This window comes from Scomber scombrus, chromosome 24 (assembly GCF_963691925.1).
Source record: "Scomber scombrus chromosome 24, fScoSco1.1, whole genome shotgun sequence".
In the NCBI taxonomy this organism is placed as follows: Eukaryota; Metazoa; Chordata; class Actinopteri; order Scombriformes; family Scombridae; genus Scomber; species Scomber scombrus.
Window position 1 is genome coordinate 9,987,347 of NC_084993.1, and position 22,683 is coordinate 10,010,029.

At 39.7% G+C, this 22,683-nt stretch overlaps 1 protein-coding gene across 1 annotated transcript in view; it reads left to right on the forward strand.

Moving 5' to 3' along the window:
• The window catches only part of LOC134006660 (rho GTPase-activating protein 6-like), an 81,810-nt gene that overhangs the window by 999 nt on the left and 58,128 nt on the right, over positions 1-22,683 (forward strand). The gene's annotated exons all lie outside the window — the stretch shown is intronic.

The window sequence follows — 22,683 nt, forward strand, 5'->3', positions numbered from 1 at the left end:
CACTGCTGTGCTTTCTGGCCTTGTGAGAGCCACACTTTGCACAAAAGTTTTCCAAGGGAAGCTAAAGAAACTTTTATGGAGCTTGTAAGGATTAAATAATTCCAACAAAAGGTGCAATGAAGTGTACGGATAGTTTTTCCCACTAAATCCCCATTTTTCACTCCCCTTGCTGCCGTCACTGGGCTGCTTGGGCTTTTGTCTTCATATAGGCTTCAAATTGAGTGAGAATAAGTATGAAATCCTTACCAAAACATACTTGGGAGACTTATTTTTAGCGGGGGGGCTTTATAGGCTGCATAGTTGGCAGGAGTCCACATGCACTGGTGGAAAGGTATGATAATTTTCCCACTTCTTTTGTAGACTTACCCTCTCTTTCTCTGCCTCAGCTGGTGTGTATCTTGCGTTTTTTTTAGGCCTGTTTGCTGCGTTTACAGTATATGTGTGTGTGTGTGTGTGTGTGTGTGTGTGTGTGTGTGTGTGTACGTGCAGCAGCGCGTGTGTGTGCTGATGCGAGGGTCTTAAGGACACATGGCCCGGGACTCGGTTCTCACGACTGGGAGCAGTCACAGGGTCAGATCCATGCAACCCCTCAAACAGCTCTCCCATCATTTCCTATTACAAAGAACAACTCCGGCTTCACTCTCCCTCTCTCTGTCTCACTTTGTCGCAGCGCGCCTGTCTTTCACACACAAGCACGCACCCTCTTTTCCTCCCTCTGTCTTCTTCTCTGAGATGTGGAGGAGCTCTCACTCAGAAGAGTTTCCCACCAACTGCAACTCTATTTTCCATGCTGCTACCTCCCCCCCCTCCCCTGCCACGGCCCACTGAGGATAACATGAGGCCATCAGTTTGGAGTCATTAGTATAATCTGGACCATGAAGTTATGGCACCTTAGAGTGTTTGTAAAAATACAGAGCCAAGATATGTTGCTGGTCTGTTGGGATGTTTCACACACTGTTGTGCATGAGGTAAAATACTGACATGAAGTGTAAACAAAGGCTTTATGTTGGGAATGTACTGTTGTGGCAGATTTTAGATCATTCAGTTGAAATGCACTTGGTTTTTCTCCAATGCAAATTAAAAGTGCAGTTTTAGTTGAGTTGAAATTTATATTGTCTTTATCAGCGGATGGATCGTGCATTCCCAGTTTAATAGTTTTTAATCCTTGACATTTGGTGGTTAACTCTGATAGAGAAGCTCTCTCTGGTGAAATTCAAACTCTGAATTGTCCATTTCTCAGAGAGTCTTTGAAAGCAAAGGAGTGCATGTTGACCAGTAACAACACTATTTCATCAGTTAGTTTGGAGAGTATCTTGCCACATCACTATTTTTTGATTATGTTTATGAATTGCAGACCCACTCAGAGTGTTTTACAATGTTTAAATCTCACTTGACACTTGATAGTGTGCATATGATACTCTTTTATTTACATGTAAGCTTGTTTTCAGGATTCCATGTTCCTGAGCACATGCCCAGCTTTCCCTTATGGTGTCAAAGATGTCTTTTTTCAAATAGTCCCTGTTTGTGTGATGTTCTTCCTCACTCTGTTGCTATCAAAACGGCCTCAGATTGCAATTCCATTACCTTGTGTGACAATAATGATATTTAACTGGTCAGTGAATCAAGTAAGACCGAAGTTCCTGCAAAATTAATTTCTTACAAGACTAAAGTATGTAAATGGCTGCGAATAACTGTTGGTTAAATGTCATTTTATACACTGAGTCAATTGTCTGTAAAAATCAATAATGAAACTTCTTATAGATGAAATAACCAGATAGGGCTGATTAAAAAAAAAAAAATTCCCTTAAATTATACCTGACAAATCAAGGTACTTCATCATTATATTGATGCAAAAATTCAGTATTGCCACAAAGCAGTGTTTGATATTGATTTACAGCATTGCATGCAATGACCTCATATAACCACAGACATTATAGGGATAGTTTCTGTAAAGAGATAAAAACTCTACAGCAGGATATACAGTTAATCTTAAAACATGTGGGCCAGAACTTCTCCAACTACTTTTTTTTCTCTTTCTTATTATGGAATAGCAAAAAAAAAAAAAAGAAGAAGAAGAAAAGTAGCTACAGATGAATTAATAAATAATCAGACAGGTTTTCAATGCAGGGCCAATGTTTCACTACAGAATCTATTCAATGCCAAAACATTTTCTTGGATTGTGATCCCTTTTTAAATGTTTTTGTGTGTGTGTGTGTGTGTGTGTGTGTGTGTGTGTGTGTGTGTGTGTGTGTGTGTGTGTTTGTGCACGCGTGCGTGTGTGCATGCCTGTGTGCACGTAGCAACAACCTGTGCACATTAGTCTCATGCTATGCCTTTTTAAGGAGGGAGACATGGACAAAGAGGCAGAGAGAGAAAGACATGAAGGCAGAAAAAGAGACAAAGTGGAGATGTAATGGTTTACACAAAGAGCAACGTCTGACAGTTATATTGGCCGTGATTGCTTAATAGCCATTTATTTTTTTCCATGGCCAGGTTGTTGATGTTGAAAGAACAATGACGCACAAAATTCATCAGCAAGCACCTCCTGTGTTATTACAGTAGGAAGGTGGGCGGCTGGAAGCGGTTCTTCTTACGGAGTGATCGACTGTAAAGTTTGAAATCGTATCAACACGCGTTCTCGTAAAGGAGCGTGAGTTTAAAAGCAGTATAGCTTCCTTAAGGGAACATTTACATTCCATAACTTTAGCTTGTGGAAGATGCACTGCTTCCTGCCTTTACCACATCACATTGCTCGCATCCACAGGCGCACATGCACCGAGGCTCAGAGAGGAAACAGTGGTTGGCTAATTTAATCCCGGTTGTTTATGGGGCGCCAGAATGTTGACATTGCACGGCCTATTTTTAGATTCACTTACCCTAATGCTTTAGAAACGTGACTAAGTGAAGAAATTCCTTCCAAAATGAAATCTCCAAAATGTGCAACTCTTTCCATGAAATGATCGATTTGAAGCGATTGAGCTGTGGTCCTGTTGAGGTCAGCGCTTTACCATCTGGTGGTGTAATCTACGTATATTCAACACTGCAATCAAAATTTGGGCTACTAACACATGATAGAGTTTGTGGAAAAGGAAAAAAAAAAATATCTGCTTGCTTGAGCCTCATGGGTAATCCAATCAAGTAAGATAATAAACAGTAACATTAGAGCTAAAGGCGTGAGAGGAGCTATTAGTGGGAAAAGTGTTGATCCACATCATCAGTCTGTTTTGATTGTTTTAGTGACAACCACAGTGATAGGTGGTTACTACTGTGTGTTCTCTGCATGTAACTGAATACTGGTTATGACAACTGGGAATGTGGAGGATTCCCGTTTGTATTTTTCTACTTGCCGATGTTCAGTGAATTGAAATTGGCGTGTTTGGCCCCTTGCAGAGCAGTAAAAACTGCTGTTGCTGCTCTGAAACTTGGAATCGCTGTTAAACAATCTCTCTCAAAAGGGCACTAAGTGGAAATGTTTATTGAAGTGTAAGAATTTGATCTGTGCCGTCGACTGGAAAACTAACATTGCCAGAATTATAGCTGCTTACATCTAGTTGTTACCGTTCTTAAATTCTTTAATGCCTCCTTGATGATGAATGTTTTGTATCACTGCTGAAATGCATCAGAGTATTCAGAGCTCAGAGAAGAAGTAAGGAAACACACTTGAAGAGAGTCAAACCAGTCTGCGGTTTGCTTTATGAGGATCACTCAAGTCTGTTTTTGTACCCATGCTATCACCATGGTTCTATATCAGTATATCGGTCTGTCAATTTGGTTGTGCAGTTGGTCCACCACTTTTTGCCTAACTGAAATATCTCAACAACTAATAATGGATCACCATGACATTTTATACAGACCTTCGAGGTCTCTGGAGGATGAATCCTGCTGACTTTAGTGATCAACTGCAGGTCAAAATTCCAACTGATCCTGTGAAACATTCTCACCACTTAACACATTAATAGTTGTGTTTCTATCATGCTGGTTCAATCACACAGAGATATTTGTTACAACAACCAGCTTTATGTGCTATCTCAGTGATCGTACAGAAATGATCAACCCTTATGTTGTGCAATTTTTGTTCCGAGCATCATGCATGTTATACACCCACCAATCCACTATGATTAATGTTATATGGTATCACAACGCTGTGGTTAAAGTCTGGTTTGGTTAGGCACAAAAACCATTTAGTTAGGCTTAGAGAAAGATCATGATTTGGATTAAAATGATCACTTGACACATGGTGTGGGTTAAAGTTACTACTTAAAGTTAGGCAACCTTCATTATTAACGCAACAGTAAACACCACGAGAATCTTAGTTACGGTTTTTAAAAATCTGTACCAATTCGTGGTTGGAAGCGGGAAGGAAACAGCAGTCTATTGCAGCAAAGTTCATTAAGTTATTTTTTGCAAGTTAAGATCTATCCAACCGACCGCCTCCAAATATGGAGATTTGTCACCTTTTATAGTCGTCAAATGAACTCCACCACTTATTTGGCTCAGTTTTCACGCCTAAGCAAGGCAAAGCATGGCATTGACACGCTGTCCTCCCGAATATCAGCGGGTTTATTGTTCTATGAAATCACTGTTGAAGAATCACTGTTTACAAAAAGGGTGGCATTGTCCTTTAGACCCCCCAAGTCGAAACTTTCACAGTGAGATGACTGAGGAACTGCTTGTTTTGAGATGCTGAACTCTAATTATCATCATATTTGGTGTTGTGAAGACAACTGGTGTTGTGAAAATTTCTCCTTTAAAGGTAACATTTACAACATTCTCTAATGTTAATAATTGAGCTCAACCATCACTAGCAGCCTAAAAGCATTTGAGACACTTTGTTGGCTATTGGACACATTTTTCTGTGAAATATTTCGATAGAATCCCCCACATGGCATGCAAAATATCCACTGAAAAACATTTCTGTTGCAAGCTTACTCAGCCCATGAAAACAAGCTCCTGGAATAATGTTTTATTAGAAACACGTCATTTAACAGAAATTATGCATTTCAATGCAGCTTTTCTGAAATATTTGAGTATGCTGCTCCACATGTTTGCCATTATTTATGCTTTGAGCCATGCAAGCTAGGGCGATGACACGGGTCATCTGGCTCTCAGCCAGGAGCCAGCAGCTGTGGGTTTCACCATGAAAAGAGAATCCACATCAATCTGTTATGTTTTAGATTTTTTTTAGATTTGTTCTACTATTAATGACACACAAATATGCAAACAGAAAAATGAACACTGATATAAATTGTTACGAATAAAAACACTCAAGGTGCAAACAAACCATCCTCTCCAAAAAATAAATGAATAAGTAAATGAATAAATAAACAAACAAAAACAAAAACAACAACAACACATTACCACATTAAAACGTTAACAACATCATCATCACACGGTCTGAGCATCAGAAACAATAAGGAAGCAAATCTTCTAATAAGAACAAGATTAAGTATTTTCACACGATAGAGTGGATTTAAAGATTTTGTTAAACACCTTTAAGGCCAGGACTTGGCTCTTGGTTGTATTTTGGAACAGTTAACCTCTTAAGAGCTGCATTTACCCTAAGCTTCTTGTGTATTTGCCTGAGTGTTTCCCTAAAAAATACTCCACTGAAACAATTATCGTTTGGGTATCAAACACGGATTTACTGGTCATCATGGCAAATGTATTATCTCATGGAGGATTGCAGCTGTAGTGAACCTGGATTCAAATCAGTTGCAATTGGAAGTTTTATAGTGGGAAAAAAAATCCACTATAAAATTCCCCCCCCGTGTCCATCACTCCCCCATCTCTCTCATGAATGAGTCAGACCTCATCACTTAACAACAACAATGAAAATCTGAATAAAATAAAAAATAAAAAAAAAGCAATGCATTGGGGGATACATAAATATATTTGAAATACTAAAATGTCCCTGTTTCAATATATTTTCTTTGAAACAGGCTTTAGGAAACAGAGAGGCTTGAACTTGTGAACCTAACCACTATCCATTTTGCCTTTCCTCCCTGATTTCCTCCCTAAGTTCTCTGAATGTGAGGAGGTTGCATGGGAGGAACAAAACCTTGATGGTTCAACATCTTAGGAATGCTTATGCTAAACTACACAATAAAAAAATACTTTTGCATCCCACCTAAAATAGTTCAGCCACGATTTGCACAGTCTCACAAATTCAGAAATATAAATATATATGTTTTTATTTTTTTACCAGACAATATCACTGCAGCGAGTGTGTAGACATTTTCGCAACAGGTTGTCAGCGTTTGAGCTACTCGACTAGTTGATGTAGATTAAATAGTAAGTAGATCAAATACAGGATGTCATCAAACAAGAGCCTCCGTCAAAACACCCAAACTGTGATGGAACACAGATTGATTTTCTTGGCTTGGAGCAGCAGTTTCTGATTTGGATCTCTACACAGCTGCTCTCACTGCACGCCTTCGAAGTCAACTATTCCTGTCTGAAGGATTTAAATATAATTTCTGCAGCAAAGAATCTTGCTATAAATACATGCAGTTATGTAAATAAGGTTCCAGTATTTAGTACATGTATCTTATTACAATGGTCTGACACACTTTACTAATTGATGCAAAGAGAGCAGACAGAACTGTATGTGATACCAAAGGATTGATTTGATGTCATGATGGACTTTCTCATTGCATGTGAATGATTAACACCTGGGGAGATTATGTTTTTTTAAGCAAGATGTCTTTCAGAAGAAATATAATCAAACCTGCTGCTGCTTGTTCCTAAACATTCCTGGTCATGGTCCAGATGACCTCTGCATCGTGTTCTAGTACAGGTCCCCTCCTGGGAGAGAGGCTGTGAGGGTCTGCTCGGCCTGTAGTTTGATTATGGTCCTTATTAAGTTTAATGGGCCTGGTTGTTAACATGTCCATCTAGACATGACAAACCATAATGCTGTTTGTCTTCAGGGGAAGTAACAGAAACACACCATAAAAAATGCCTTTTCAGTGGATATTGTTGCATTTTTACGACATGATTGATGTAGTGACATTACTTTATTGGATCGATATTGCAAGATTGCTCTACATATTGCCTCTACAAGTAATATTTAGCTTTTTATATCCCTCTTAAAATTAAATCACTCTTACAAACGTGCCATAAAGTAGTCGATGAGATGTGAATTTAAATGAGATGCAGCCAGTACCTGAGAGACACCCCAACATACTGTATCATGTGTGTGAAAACATATATTAAGCTTCTTCTCGTTTGTGCACGGAAACGTTAAACCTCACAATGCAATATTTTTTAACAAGTGTGCATGGTATTCCGTTGAAGAGAACCATATGAAGCAGCGGGGTTTGTTTGGCACTGTTTTGGTTCAGCAATCTCACATCTCCTTTGGGATGTTTTCTCAACAATGGAGGAAAAAGAGAGCAGCTTGAAATAGAGACGGCCGAAAAGTAAACATTAATTTCCGCAGCCAGAATCTCTCTGTCTGTTGCCGATTAAACCTCTCGTCCAGTGAGAAAGCAGCGGTGTTGAGTTACACTTTTTGTGTATGGATGTACTTTTCATGTGTGTGTGTGTGTGTGTGGGAGAGAGAATCAGAAGGCAGAGGGCGGATGATCTAATTGTGCGCTTTTGAGTCTTGAAGGCAAAAATGTCTGTCCCCTTGTGTATTTGCGTGTGTGTGTGTGTGTGTGTGTGTATTACAGTGACCCCTTATGTCCACTAATGTCCTCTCTAATGTGGTTTGTCATGGGCCAGAGGGAACACGTCGATAAGATCCTCTCACAGATGCCACAGTGTGTCAAGTTTACAACTTCCCATTTATGTATTCATCCTAATCAGTGTAAACCCCGGTGATATGATACTCACAGTGGGTGTTGCACAACATCTCACACACACACACACACACACACACACACACACACACACACACACACACACACACACACACACACACACACACACACACACACACACAGTTTATCTAATCTTGGAGCAGGAACAGGAAAATAGAGACTGAAAAAAGCATATTTAGAGAGTTTTTTTTAAAGTTGTGCCTCTAAATTTCCTCTTAAATACTTAGTAAGAAATATGCAACAAGAAAAGTAGCAAGAGTTTATCATTATCTCACATTCATCTTCAATGACTTATTATTGACTAAAGTGATTTGTGATATGAAAGAGGCCGTGGGAGCAAGCATATGTGACAGATTATCATGTAATAGCATGTGTCTATTATTTTTAGGTCAAGTTATTACTATATCTGCAAAAAAAAAATGGTTTAGATAAGCTGGCTGAACTGCAGGCTTGTTTGCAACATTTCCATTTATGCTGTGTTGGACTTTGTTGTGGAGCCGTTGCCATGTTCACAGATCTAAGCCCTTTGCCTTTGTGTGTATATCATCATCATAACTGAGAGGAATGGTGGCCCAAACCATAATAATATACAACATATAACATATACAAATAAGACCCAAGTTTTAATAAACTCTAATAAACTGTATTTGTTTTAATTTTCTGAAAAATATGAGCAGTAAAGCCTCAAAGCATGTATTTAGCCATGTATTTATTGACTATTGATGCATTGTGTGATTGCAGCTGGGTGCAGCACTTTTTATACTAGTGCACCACTGCATTGTCCTAGTCAGCTATGTATTAATTCAACTATGTTTTGTATGCAGCTCTGTGTAAATGTAAGACAAATTTCCTTCTGGACATTAGAGTTAATCTTAACTTATCACATAAGGTGACTTTCATCACGAATACGGACAACTTTGCCACATTTACAATTGGCAATTTAATTTTTTTGTAAGCAGTGAAAGTGGCTGTTTTTCATCTAGTGTACGCATGCAACTATCTTCATAAGGAATCTCCAAAGGATACTACATGTTCATATCCTGTCCCGCTGCTGAGCCCAACCAAATAAAATCCAGTTTTGATTTTGACTTAAGTTCAGTTGAGGACATCTTGCTTGCAGCCCTAAACTGATATATTATAAACTTTTCTCATCCGTTTCACCCTTAAATTCTCAGATCTGTGGATTTTAATTACTTGTGTGTCCTGCAGGACATTAGACCACAGTGCCATGCCTTCCCCTCGCATGCTCATTTATTACAGAATAAAAGGGTTTCATGCTGTATTTAGTAAGGATTAACTGAATGTTCCTGCTCACACATGCAGGATTTAGGCTACTCTGAGGGCTAAGCGCTGAGAATTAATACCGCTGAGTGTATGTGTGTGTTCGCTTTCATGCATACACATGATTTTACTTTGCAGAGCGATCGAGTGTCTGTTGATGAAATACACCTTCAGATACTTGGAAAACTGGTTTAAATAAGCCAAGGTTATGGAGAAATGATATATTTGACTCATGTAATGTGTGCATGTTACTCCAGCCTCTTTCAGTGGGGAGGCTAAGGGAATTATTTATTTGGAATTCCAGGTCAGAGCTTCATGCTGAGGCCCCGGGGCTCCTACTGAAAGAGGGGTGGCTACTGACTGACTGAGTGACCCCCCAGCATCCTCTACTCTCTTCACCTCCCCTCCCCTTTTTCATTTTTTTGCACAGAAGTATTTTCACTTTTAGAGTCATCCACACAATATTCTTCTTCTCATTTGGACTGCCCATTTGGGCTTTCCAGTTTAGGCTAAATGCAGTTAGTGAAGCACAGAAAGAAAAGAAATCACATCAGCCTTATTTTACCTTTGAGGAAACAAGAACCAGGCTGGGAACACAGCCTGAGTTTGTTGGATAGGTCCAGCTTTGACCCTTCCAAAGACTACACTGAAAGCATGCCGCAATTTGTTCTCCGACATGACGGCTCCTTTGAACTGACCTGCCCAAGGAGCTCATGGCAGCTAAATCAGTGTCATTTTTCAAACTGCTGTGTAAAGCTCCTTTTTTCTACACACAACTGTTTATGTAGTTATGCTTATTTTCCCTCGATGTATCTTACTTTCTGTTTCCACAACTAGTAGACTTTTATGGACCCTTATTTCTAGCTCCACCATCAGGCCATAACTACCAAAATCCACTTGCAAACAATTAAATACATCAGAATTGTATGGGAATTATTTGGAAAATTCAAGCTCCCAAAAGGAATAACCCTTTTAATTCGGACCGTACATGCCTTTCCCTCCAGCAGCACCCTCAGGACAAAACATGTCAACATTGTAAGGAATCCAACAATCTAATAGGCGGACTGCCATGGAATTTGCTTGGCCCATTTATATTCCCAAGTGGATAAATCCTCATTTAATAGCTTTTTCTTTTCTTTTTTTCTTTTTTTAACTTGGTGATAAAACTTGTTTCACAATAAGATAAGATAAGATAAGATAGAGTCACAACATGAGAATAAAAACAATAGAGTAATTAATGTAAAGTGTATAAGGAGTAAATGCTAACAGCAGTGCCAGCAATAGGATAACAGTAACATATTGAAAAGTGATGTCTGCAATGATATTGAAAAAAGTAATAAAAAGTAATATTGCACAATATATTGAAAAGTAATACTGGACATGTTATTGAAAAAGTAATAAAAAGCAATATTTATATTGTTCTCAGTTTCCGATATTTCAACTGTCCTTCCTGCAGAGGGAGAGGTGTTGTACGGTTTGATGGCCTCATGTGGCATTCAGTGGTGCACCTCGGTGGTCTCAGTCTACAGCTGAAGGGGCTCTGATATGACTCCAGTGTGGTGTGCAGAGGTTGAGAAGCATAGTTTTCTTTGCATCCTTTCTGACACATCCACCAAAGACTCCAGTTCCACCCCCAGGACAGAACCCACTTTCCTGAGCTTATTAAGTTTATCAGCATTGGCTGCCTTCACCCAGCTGCCCCAGCACAGTACAGTGTAGAAGATGACGCTAGACACCACCAAGTGATAAAACATCTGCAGTGTGGTTTTGCAGATGTTGAAAAAAAGGCAGCTTTGAGCCTCTGTGTTTTTAGTTTAGCCCATCTTATTTTCTATGTGGACATCCAGGTACTTGTATTTCTTGAAAATGTCCATCTCTTTTCTCATCATGCTGACTGGAGTTGGATGGGTCTTTCACTTCCTAAAAAACACCACCAATCATTTAGTCTTTGTGATGTTTAGTAAGCAACACTCCACAATACTGTCCTCCATATTCCTGTACTCAGCCTTCTGTCCCCTGCTGACACAACTCACAATGGCAGAGGCGTCCAAAAATGTGTGCAGGTGACAGGACTGTGAGCAGTATCTGAAGTCTGAGGTGTAGAGTGGGAATAGGAAGAGAGACAGGACCGTCCCCTGAGGTGCCGCTGTGCTACTTGCTATTATGTCTGTCACGTTTCTCTGCAGCCTCACACACTGTGACCGACATTTGAGGTGGTTGGTAATCTAGACCACTAGTTGAGCATCCACCTGCATGTCAAGTTACTTAATCCTGAGCTAGGCAGGTCGTATGGTGGACACATTTTTGAAACCAAGTGATGCTCATTTTACCCTACTAATGTAACACCATGCACGCTACCCTTTTATCAGAAATAATGAATGCTTGTTTGTTCTTCTGATCAAGGCTTGATTTTTCTGAAGCACTGAAGGTACACTGTACTTAATTATGCTCATCCCAATTAAGGAGATTTTACTTTGAAAGAGTGAGACGAGTAGACTGAGACAGTGGGAGAGATGAAAAGGATAGGGGAGACGAGGCAGACCTAGACAGAAAGCTAGGCAAGACATCAGACTGCCACGTTGAACCGAGAAGTGTAACTGCCTCCTTTGATTTTCCCAGAATGACACAGGGCCATCTTCTTCCCAGCGTCTTATCTCCTCTCCTCCTCGCTCCCCTCAGCCGGGCTGCCAGGAGTCACCATTATCAGCTGGGAGTAAACTCAGGCTGAAACAATTGGCCAACACTGAATTCTAGTGGAAATGTCTTTGGGACGGTCTCCAGAGCAACATTGATTTGTAACTTCAGTCGTGTGACGAAGCTGGACATAAACATTGGCTTTCTGTTTTTTGTCCAGGCATAAAATAAACAGGAGAAATCATTCACGCTGCTGCAAAGTGATACAAATGACAAACTGAGCTGCATATATTTGCTGCAGTTTCTTTAGAATGTCAAGAGGTCAGAAGTGACGTCACGTGACACTGACACTTGACTTCTAACACTAATGAATCTGCCATCATTTGAACATCTGTTTCACATAGATTCAGACACAGGGAAACTCTTCTAACACGTCAAACTTGTCAGAATGAGTGATATACTTTCAAAAAAGCCTTCTCTTACCAGCCTCTGTGAAAATAAATCTTTGTCATTAAAGGATACAAATAAGACTCTGGGCATTGAAAAGCGAAGTGATTTAAACCAGAGTACCTTTAACCCCTCATCACCCCCTCCTCTTTCAAATCTGTCAAACAGTAAGGAAGCAAAACAGAATGAGACAGCGGGCATTTTAGACACAGCCGGAGCTCTGCAGCTATAAATAGAAAAGTAGCTCAGCAGAGGAATGGGTCCACTCACTCAAGTTCCACAAGTGGAGAGGGGGGGGGGCTCCCACTGGTTGCAGGTGTGTATTTAGGATTGTGTGTATCTGCAGTTTAACTGTTAATTAAAGTTACTTTGTCCCCATACAGTAGCACAAAGTGAGGGATCTAATGCTTCCAATTCTGAAGCATTAGCTTATCAGGAAGGCATTATTATGACAATGCTGAGTGAGAATAAGTGTCAGAGTGTGTCAATGCCATCTAGTGGACATTTTCTGTCATTACTTATGCAGTTAATCCCATCTCCCATCACCTATCTTCCAACAGTTTATTAACAGCAAAATGTGCAATTTAAAGAGATTAAAGCAGCTGAACCATCATTTGAAGAGCAAGAAATGAAAGTGAAAATGTATGAATTGTTGAATAACTGCTGTTTTCATTGACTATATGTACTACAAATTGACTATAGTCATGGGCATGATACTGAACCTCAAATTGCTCCCAAAGGCCATTGACGTGTGAAAGTGAGTGTGTGTGTGTGTGTGTGTGTGTGTGTGTGTGTGTGTGTGTGTGTGTGTGTGTCATGTGTCTGTCATGTGTCTCTCTGTGTGTGAATGAGCACCAGGAACTCCTCCTGATAAGCAGGTTGGCACTGGTCAGTGTATGAATGTGTGTGTGTGTGTGTGTGGGTGAAAGCTGGCATGTATTTTAAAGCGCTTCGAGTGGTTGGAAGACTCGACAGGTGCTATATAGATGCAGTCCATTAACCATTTACCACAGCTGAAGTGTGTGCACTGTAAATAGCCAAAGTGTCAATTAGTATGTAGGCAGTGACATCAGTAGAAATGTCAATTATGCCAAGAATTTAAGTGTGTATAAGTTCCCATCTTACATCACAATATTTGTCCTTTGTAAATGGTACACAATGTGAGATACTTCTGTGTGTGCAACCCAATTTGGGCTCTAAATGTTGATATAATAAGGAAAAGAAATTAAAGTTGCAAGAGAACTTGGGAAGCAGTAATCACATCTACATTATGTAAATTACATTTTTAAAAAGAGGTTGGAATGTAGAGTATGAATGAATGAATACATGTATACTGTTTTGCTCTCAAATTAAGATCTGAAGGATGTAAGTGAAAGTAAAAACACCTTACTCACAGAAAGATCTCATCTATTTAATTGCCTCACAATTAACATGCATGAGAAACTACTATGTCAAAATGCTGCTTATCTATTTACTCAGTTAAACAGGAGTTATGTTAGTCCACATCATCTAACTGTATCTAAACTCTCATCTGAGGTTGAAACAAGCTTCTTATCCAACTTCAATCAGTTGCAATTACCTCCATCACAAGCTTAGGTTACAATGTTTCAGTAGAACCCGACATAAGTCTTTTACAAACCGATGATACTAAGCTTCTTCCCGTGGACATTTATGTGAAATGCATGTGACTTTTTTTTCTTTTTCTTTTTAAATTTGAAACTGCAGATTTAAAGATCAATGTAAAGAGCAGTTTTAGCCAGCAGAGAGTGCTAGTCAGCTTCTAATATATCAATACCAATGAGCTGGGAACTTGGGAAACATTATGCAGTATCTGGACACACACACACACACACACACACACACACACACACACACACACACACACACACACACACACACACACACACACACACACACACACACACACACACACACAAATGATGAATCACAGTAAAAATGTGGGTGGGCTGCATTGTGGCGAGTCACAGCTGCACACATCTGTCTCCTCAGCCTCTCTGTGTCATAAGTATCTTACAAAAACATTACAATAGCCCATACCAGCTGCAGTCAGAACATATTTTATAGCTCGGGGGCCAAATAAAACTGTTTAAAATGCATTTGGAATGGTGATCCTAGTTACTGAAATGTGTTAACTTAATAGGAAGGTTGTACATACTGACAATATATGAGACCTCAAACATTTACATCTACACCTCACTAGACCTGTTGTAGGCTGCAAAGCACTTACACAATCAAAATTGTACAGATCTTTCTATAGATACCCGTCCTCACTTACTGTTAAACCATCAAACCAATAAAATCTTCTGGTAAATGTGGGTCCGTATTGTTATCATTACACACTCGCAAACTATTCTAATAAGGGGTCTCCAGTTGCAGCCGTTTGTACTGTCACCCACAACACCCACATGCACACACACACCCACGCACACACACGCAAACATAACAATGTGTGTTTGTACTGCTTTAGCGGGGGAACAGCGTCACTTCCAAGCAGAGATCATGTTCTCTCCTGCAGAGTACCTTCCCAGAACATTAATATGTGTGTGTGTGTGAGTGCAGGAGTTTTTTAGACCCCACAAGATTCAAAAACCCAATTTTGTTGGCTCCTTTTACTGGGAAAAATATCTTTTATTTTTTAAAAGTCTGACGGAGGAGTTTGACTTTGGACTTGGATTCTTGTACAATGAGTCTATTTTTAAAATAAAATTAGTTTTTGCTACTTGATTGCTATAAACACAAAAACAATTGAGCATGCAATCCCAGGTCAGGACAGGTTTTACCTTTCTTAACCGGTGCAGGAAGTGATGCATTTTACACTTCCAGCAGCAGTGATCTGTTTGTAATAAACAGAAGAAGAAGCGGGCAGCTCGCATGTGCAGAGGTAACCACCATAGAAAAAGAATATTAACACGTGTGACATTTACAGCATGTTCCCAGGATAGATTCCCAGTATTTAAATGGCGGTAGTGTAAAGTAAAGTATAGTATACTGAGATAAATGTCCTTGGGTATATTGTCCTTCAAGAGTTTATTGTTCATTGTTCACAGTTTTGATAACTTGTGGGAAGCAACTATTCCTAAGTCTCTCAGTATGTGCATTCCCTTGATTGCAGCCCCACAAATAGTCCATTACTGCACCTCTTGTTGTATAGACTCATAACAGGCAGTGATGCTCCTTGTTAAGATGCTCTGCACTGCAGCAGAGTAGAAGTATAGCATGACTTCCTGTGAGACTTTGAGTATCCTCAGCTGTCTGAGGTGATACAGACACTGGCTTGCCTTTGCTGTCACTGTGTCAATATGCATAGTCCTTGTTAAGTCCTCAGTAATATGCACACTGAGGTACTTAAAAGCTCCTGACGTTCAGGGAGAGGTGATTGCCCTGGCACCGCTGCTACAGGCCTGCCACCTCCTCCAGATGATATAACCCTGCTGTCACTGCGCATCATCTTTCAGCCTCTTTATTCAGGCACTCAACTGAATAGAAAGCAGGTGCTTTGTCTTGTAGAGTTTCTCATCTTATCTGTTTTTCGTCTTTCACTGTCAAACACTTTAAATGAAGATGAAGGGATGAACAAAATGAAGTGTGCAGCAGCTCAGGCATCAATCATCACATGGGATGCACACTTAAAGAATCAATGAAAGCCTCTTGCCTGCGCTAACAGTGAATGCAGAAGAATTGATTCAAAGAGGAGAAATCTACAGCTGTTTTTTTCAAGACTACAGGTGACTGCAGAGATGACTGTGCTTAATGTGATTACCAGAGAGGTGTGTCAGTCTAGCTTCCCACTGAGAGCTGCAATTTGCCTTAATTTGACCTAATTGGAGGAAGTTTGATGTTGTTGGAGGTGCCAGGTTTGAGGGAGAGTGTGGGAAATGTGGGAGACTGTTGCTGGTGCAGTGATATAAAATGGAGAGAGTGAGAGATAGAGAGAATGTAGAGGGAAAGAAAGAGAGAGGCCAGGAGAATGAGGAGAGAAGAAGAGGGATGGGGTAAAAACACTCACAAACCAACACACACACACACACACACCTGGGTTGGATTAGCTCTGGCTAGCAGGGAGGCTGTGTGTTAATGGAGATTTAATAGGCTCTGAAATGACTTACCACAGTCATACTCAATGTTTGTGTGTGTGCGTGTGTGTGTGTGTGTGTGTGTGTGTGTGTGCAGATGTGTGCCTGTGTGTGTATTTTGAATGTGAACCTGCATGTCTTTATGCCTTCTGGCTCTCCGAAGTTATTAAATCTTTCCATTTTGCTCTCTGTTGACAGTAGAGACACTTGGCTATTAAAAAGCCAACATGGCTTCAATTCAAGTCAATCATAACAGTACAAAATAGATGTTTAGATTTGGTTCATTGACCGTGTTTACTGGATTTGGTGGGGAATCTATACGGGAGTAAAGGATGCTGGTTTACAGCTTCTCTCACGGTGTGGTTTCTAGAGAGACAGATACTGGATTTTCTGAGGCCGATACTGATACAGACATTTGAGAGTTTTAAAAAAACTGATAATCATTTTGTGTATAATATTCTGACTTTATTGTAGATCTGCCTTTCTGTGTACTATGTGTCCTCGTCACAACTGAAATCTATCAGAAATGATATTATAATCATAGATAATCCCTGTATGCTCATATCAGATCATGGTAGGTCAGTCTTTTATTAAGCTGTGTTGTTTATGAACTATTCAGATCTTAGCCATCATTTCAGTTTAAAATGTTTCTGCCAGATGATGTCACCTCAGCTGCTTGATGTGATGTACTGATTTGTGCAGCTCTTAGGTAATTTAGCATTGGCTCTAATGTCTCTGCTGCATTTTGATATCTTGACAACAGCATAGCACATATCTGCTGTCAACAGTAAGCTTCATGCCACATTCAGTAAGTGATAATGTTGATGGTAGTGGGGGATCACATGGCCAGTTACATGTAAATGTTACATTTTTATAGTGCTGTATTCATCAATAGGGACACTACTCTCTACTCACTCTCTATCAACTCATATGATATGACGCAAGTGAGAAGAAGCCAGTGAGTTGAAATCACATTGAAATGAACTGATGATGCGGCATAATGCGACGGCACATTTCCGTTTTGCTTTGTCCGACATTATTTTTAAAGGATTTTCAAATCTAACTCTGCAGACTCTCCTCTCTCCCTTACTGTGAGGTTTTGTCTGTTGCCAAGGCAACAACTCAGTGATGTAAACACTGCAGCGACCCTGGCTGTAGGAGCAAGAACAAAGAAAGCATCCTTTCTCAAACGTAAGCATTAAGAGATAGTTTATATGTTCAAAGGCTCTGACGCAGTTTGTGCAAGTTCTCTGCAATGGAAAAATCCAACATGAAGAACATCAACTCCAATTATAAATAGCATTAAAACAGCAATAAAGACACTGAGAGGTGCAAAACATAATCTACCTTAAACATCCATCATACCTAACCTGACATTATGGCAGCACAATGCTATGTATAGGAGTGACTGAAAGTGGCTGTTACTTTTTTGAGTAAATCAGCAGTTCAACTATGATTTATGTGCAAATGTCTGACCTCTATAGGTCTTGTGACTCGTAAACTGTGGAAAGTATGTCATATTTTACATGGCTAAAAAAAAAAAGCCTAAATCATTAGACAATCATTCATTTCCCTTCCTTTTATTTACATATATACTGTTGCCCATAAAGTTGGAATACTTTTGTTTTCAGACACATTCCTCTTTTTATTTTCTATTTATACACATCAGTAATCACCTTTGACCAGGTGCAATGAGATTAATCAGTACAATTTGGAGAATATATACACTTTATCTATCAAGAATAAATCACATTGTCACAATCATTTCATGAGAAAAAGTAAAAAATATTTTATTCCGACTTTATGGGCAACAGTGTATATTACTGGTTGTAATTAAATCATGCTTTGCAGGATAAAGGAAGAAAAATAATCAGTATTCTTCACTCTCAGTGTAACATGGCTTTGCAGGTGAAATCATTGGAATTACATGCAGACTGGAAAATGATGGACTTTTGTTTTTGTTTTTTAACTTTCACTGCATCTCCACATCAAGAGCAAACATAACTGGCAAACCATTAAGTCTATTGTATTTACTATAAACGCTTTATTTATCATTATTTATCAAATCACATTATGTTTGTGTAGTGACACCTTAAGACGTGTTCTTGTGTATGAAATACCTTTACAGCTTACATTATGCATCATTACATAAACTATTGATATATGACAGTTAACAGCCTAAAGGCTTACTTTATTTTTTGTAAAGTTGTTTTTCCTACGAATGGACTGCTACTCTCTTTGACCCACACACACAACAAAAGGTGTGTGTATGAAGTCACAAATCAGCTGGACAGGTTAGGACAGGCAAAGACTTATTTCATGGTTAAAATGACCCAACAAAGGGAACAACTAGTGCAAATGTAGTTTGTGTGTGTGTGTGTGTGTGTGTGTGTGTGTGTGTGTGTGTGTGTGTGTGTGTAGCATGATATGAGGTGGTGGGAGTGTGGGCGGAGCCAACAGGGGAGTTGAGCTTGGATTCCAGCTGAATTCCAGAGAGGGAAAAAGAGATGGGATGGATATGTCAACCCCCACCTCCTGTCTTTCTTCTACTTCTTTTTTTCTTCTCACCCTACGCCTCCACCCAAACACACACACACAAGCGTGTGCACACACACACACGAGACAGCAGCTCTAAGCTCATGTTGAACCATGTGACAATAGTGTCTGGGAAATAAATAAAAAAACATCCACAAAACGTAAAACATGTGTGCGTGAGAGAGAGAGATTGTGTCTGTGTGTGTGTGTGCGTGCATGTGTTTGTGTGTGTATGTGTGTGTGTGTGTGTGTGCGTGCGTGTGTGTGTGCACGTGCAAAATTCTTTTATGAGTTTATGTTGCTTTTCCAAATTTAGATGTTTCAGTGGTCAAGTCCAAATCAGACAAAGTAAATGTTTAAACTAACTGTGGACAAGTTCTACTGGAAGAGTTCTTTTAGGACAAATTGTTGAAGCAGCTGAACAATTTACAAGTGGAGCATACCAAAGCACTGTAAGAATAATGGGAAGAAAACACTTTAAAGGAACAGTACAGGTTTTTGGGAAGATGGCTGGTCAACACATTGATGGTGGAAGATGGCAATATTTTCTGTTTTCTTATTGCCAATGAATCCTAAGAAAAGACTGGCACTGACAAGTACTGTGTGTGTTCCCAATGCCTGCAATATGTTATTCCTCTGTGCCATAGAACTACACCATTGTCCAAAAACGATTAAAAACATGTCAATGAGCCACCACATGTGAAATTTATGACCATGAACACGGGCACAGTAATTTCTTTTGAGGCAATTCCAAATACATACACCTACTTGCTGCCATAAGTACTTACCAGACCACTAATAATAATTCATATTTACTCTTGTTTAATAATGCTTTTTTTAAAATAAAACTACAGTGCCAGGTGATTTAGGAAATGACTGAACTTTCTTAAAACTCACATTCACCTATATATTTGTGACTTGTTTTTAAACCAACACATCCTCATAATGAAACAACACATAAGTCAAGTCAATTGTACCTGCAGTCCAGAACGACTCAAAGGAGTGTTTCCAGGAGGAACGTTTCCAGGAAGACCTACAGGAGCGTTTTCTAATATGTCGCCTCTATCGGCAGTAATCGTAAAAAATAATAATGTTTTATTGTGTGGTTAAGGTGGCTTACGCACAAAAACCACTTGCTTACGGTTAGGGAAAGCTCATGGTTTGGGTTAAAATGATCACTTGGAATGTAGTGTGGGTTCAAGTTACTTCCTTAAAATTATGCAACTTATGTTGTCATGGCAACAGTAAACACCACAATTAAAGTTACAGTCTTTAAAAAACTGACTAGACTCATGATTGGAAACATGACATGTGCAGTTGAAAACAGGATGTGAGTAACAATCCACTTTTTGCCATCCATCTAGCCATTTACCAACCTGTCTCCTCCGAATATGAAAAAACACAATCTGACCATAATTACAATGGCTGCTGGATGGCATAAACAAAACTATAAGTTGTTTTTGCCAGCTGAATTTTTAAACTAAATATTCTTGTTTTTTTTGTGAGGATGGGCTGTTTTAGACATTTAAAAAAAAAGTTTATGCTGTAAAGTGTCTACAAATATTTACCTCTCCTATATGGAAGTAGGAAAGTAGCACTTGCCTATTTTTCATTCGGATTCTACCAGTTTCCTCCTCAAAACGTCAAGACATATCTACACATTATTTAAGGCAACCTACTGTTTATCTTTAGAGCTGCTACAAATTCACATTACATCCCTTTAAAGATATGCTAATCCTCTGATATTAAACTGAATCATATGTAAGACGTCTCATATGAATCATAGTTTAGAGTAATAGTAAGGAGCACATGAGATAATGATAGGGGGAAATATAAGGATGCTTCTGCTGTGCACGTTATCTTTTAAGAAAGTATTGAGAGTGATTCATTTCCCAACTTAAAAGATAGAAAATGCATTAGAATATTGTGTATTTTTGATATCTTAACTGTAGTAAGGAAGCTCAAATGTCCTTCACCCTAGCAAAGCCCCCCCATCTCCTCCTGGGCGATCTCAAGGTGTTACCAGGCCAGGAGAGATATGCAGTCTCATCAATGTGTTCTGGGTCTGCTCCAGGGTTTTCTACCAGTTGGACATGCCTGTAACACCTACAGAGGGAGGCATCCAGTAGGTATCTTTACCAAGTGCCCAAACAACCCTAGCTGGCTCCTTTTGATGCGAAGGATCTCAACTATACTCCCGGCTCCCCTCGGATGCCCCTCACCTTATCTCTCCCAAAGCTTGTGATATTGGGAGGGTTGGGATGTAGACCAACAGCTTTGCCTTCTGGCTCAGCTCTTTCTTTAACACGATGGTAAAGTACAATACCCGCATTACTGATGATGCAGTACCAATCTGCTTGTCAATCTCACATTCCATTTTACCCTCACTTGTGAGAAAGACCCTAAAATAATCCCCCACTTTAGTCAGCAACTAACTCTTTAGCCAGAGCGAGCAGTCCACCTTTTTCCAGCAGAGTACCATGGCCTCAGACTTGGAGGTGCTGACTCTCATCTGGACTGCTCAACATCTGGCTGAAAACCATCCCAGTGCCTGCCAGAGATCACAGAGTGTATTTAAGCCAAAAGAACCACATCATCTGCAAAAAGTAGAAAAAGCAGTCCTTAAGTCACCAAACCTGACACTCTGCTCCACCCGTTTGTGCCTTGAGATTCTGTTCATGAAAGCAACAAACAGAATCAGTGACAAAGTACAATCCTGGTGGAGCCCAACACCCACTGAGAACAAATCTGACTCACTGCTGAGTATGTTGACACAGCTCTCATTGCAGTTATATAAGGGCCGAATGGCTCGCAGCAACACCCATAGTGCCCCATACTCCCGCAACACCTCCCACAATATGCCCTGATGGACATGGACTGAACCTTCTCCAAGTCTACAAAGCACATGTAGACTGGATGTGCGAACTTCCATGACCCTTCAAGTATCCTTGCAAAGGTCAAGCGCTGATCCACATGTGTACAGATTGATCATTTCGAAGAACTGCTGCACACTTGCTCACTAAGCAGAGTGGCACAATTTCAGAGTTGCACGTGTTACACATTGGGATGAATCAACAGTTTTGTCTGTCACCCATATTATCAGTAGAAAGATAAAAGCATTGCTGTCGCTCATGAGCAGAGCATTCCTAGAAGGCCGGTGTGTTTATACTGCAGACTAAATATTTATACCCTGAGTCGAGAAGAACTGAGGCAGCTCAGTTTGACTTTGATAAAGGTTTGATATGCTTTAGACCAGGTGACTTACATGCTCCAGAGATCACACACAGCCACATTCATAGACTGTGTATACAGCTATGCAAACATACTATACATACTGCACCTGCAGTTCTGTGGATGGACATGGACATGCAGACAGGAACTGAACATATGTATACATACATGCATACTAGTAAAAAATGAATGTTGGAAAATCTGTGGAATCCAAATACACACATGCAAACACACACTCTCTGATAAACACAGATGAAGGGTATGTCCAAGCAGTGTCACTTGTGCTCATTTGTTATGGCTTAAGAGTTCAAATGAGTTCATATCCAACAGGAGACCTGACCCAACTGACACACAGAGCAATTATAAACTGTGTTGCAGCTTCATTATTAAGCAGCATAAAATGTTGTTGTTTTTTTAAATAATGTATTTATTGTTACAGTATTCCTTACATTGTATATTAAAAATGTATGCTATATCTGCTGTTGAAAGACAATTGAAAGACACAAGTGTTAGAGGAGATGAGGTGAAATGGGGTAACAGGATGGAGTGTACAAAAACACTCAACCAGTAAAAGAGCAGACATAAGAAAGAGAGATGAGGTTAAATACAAAGACTAAAATAAGGAAGGTGTGGCA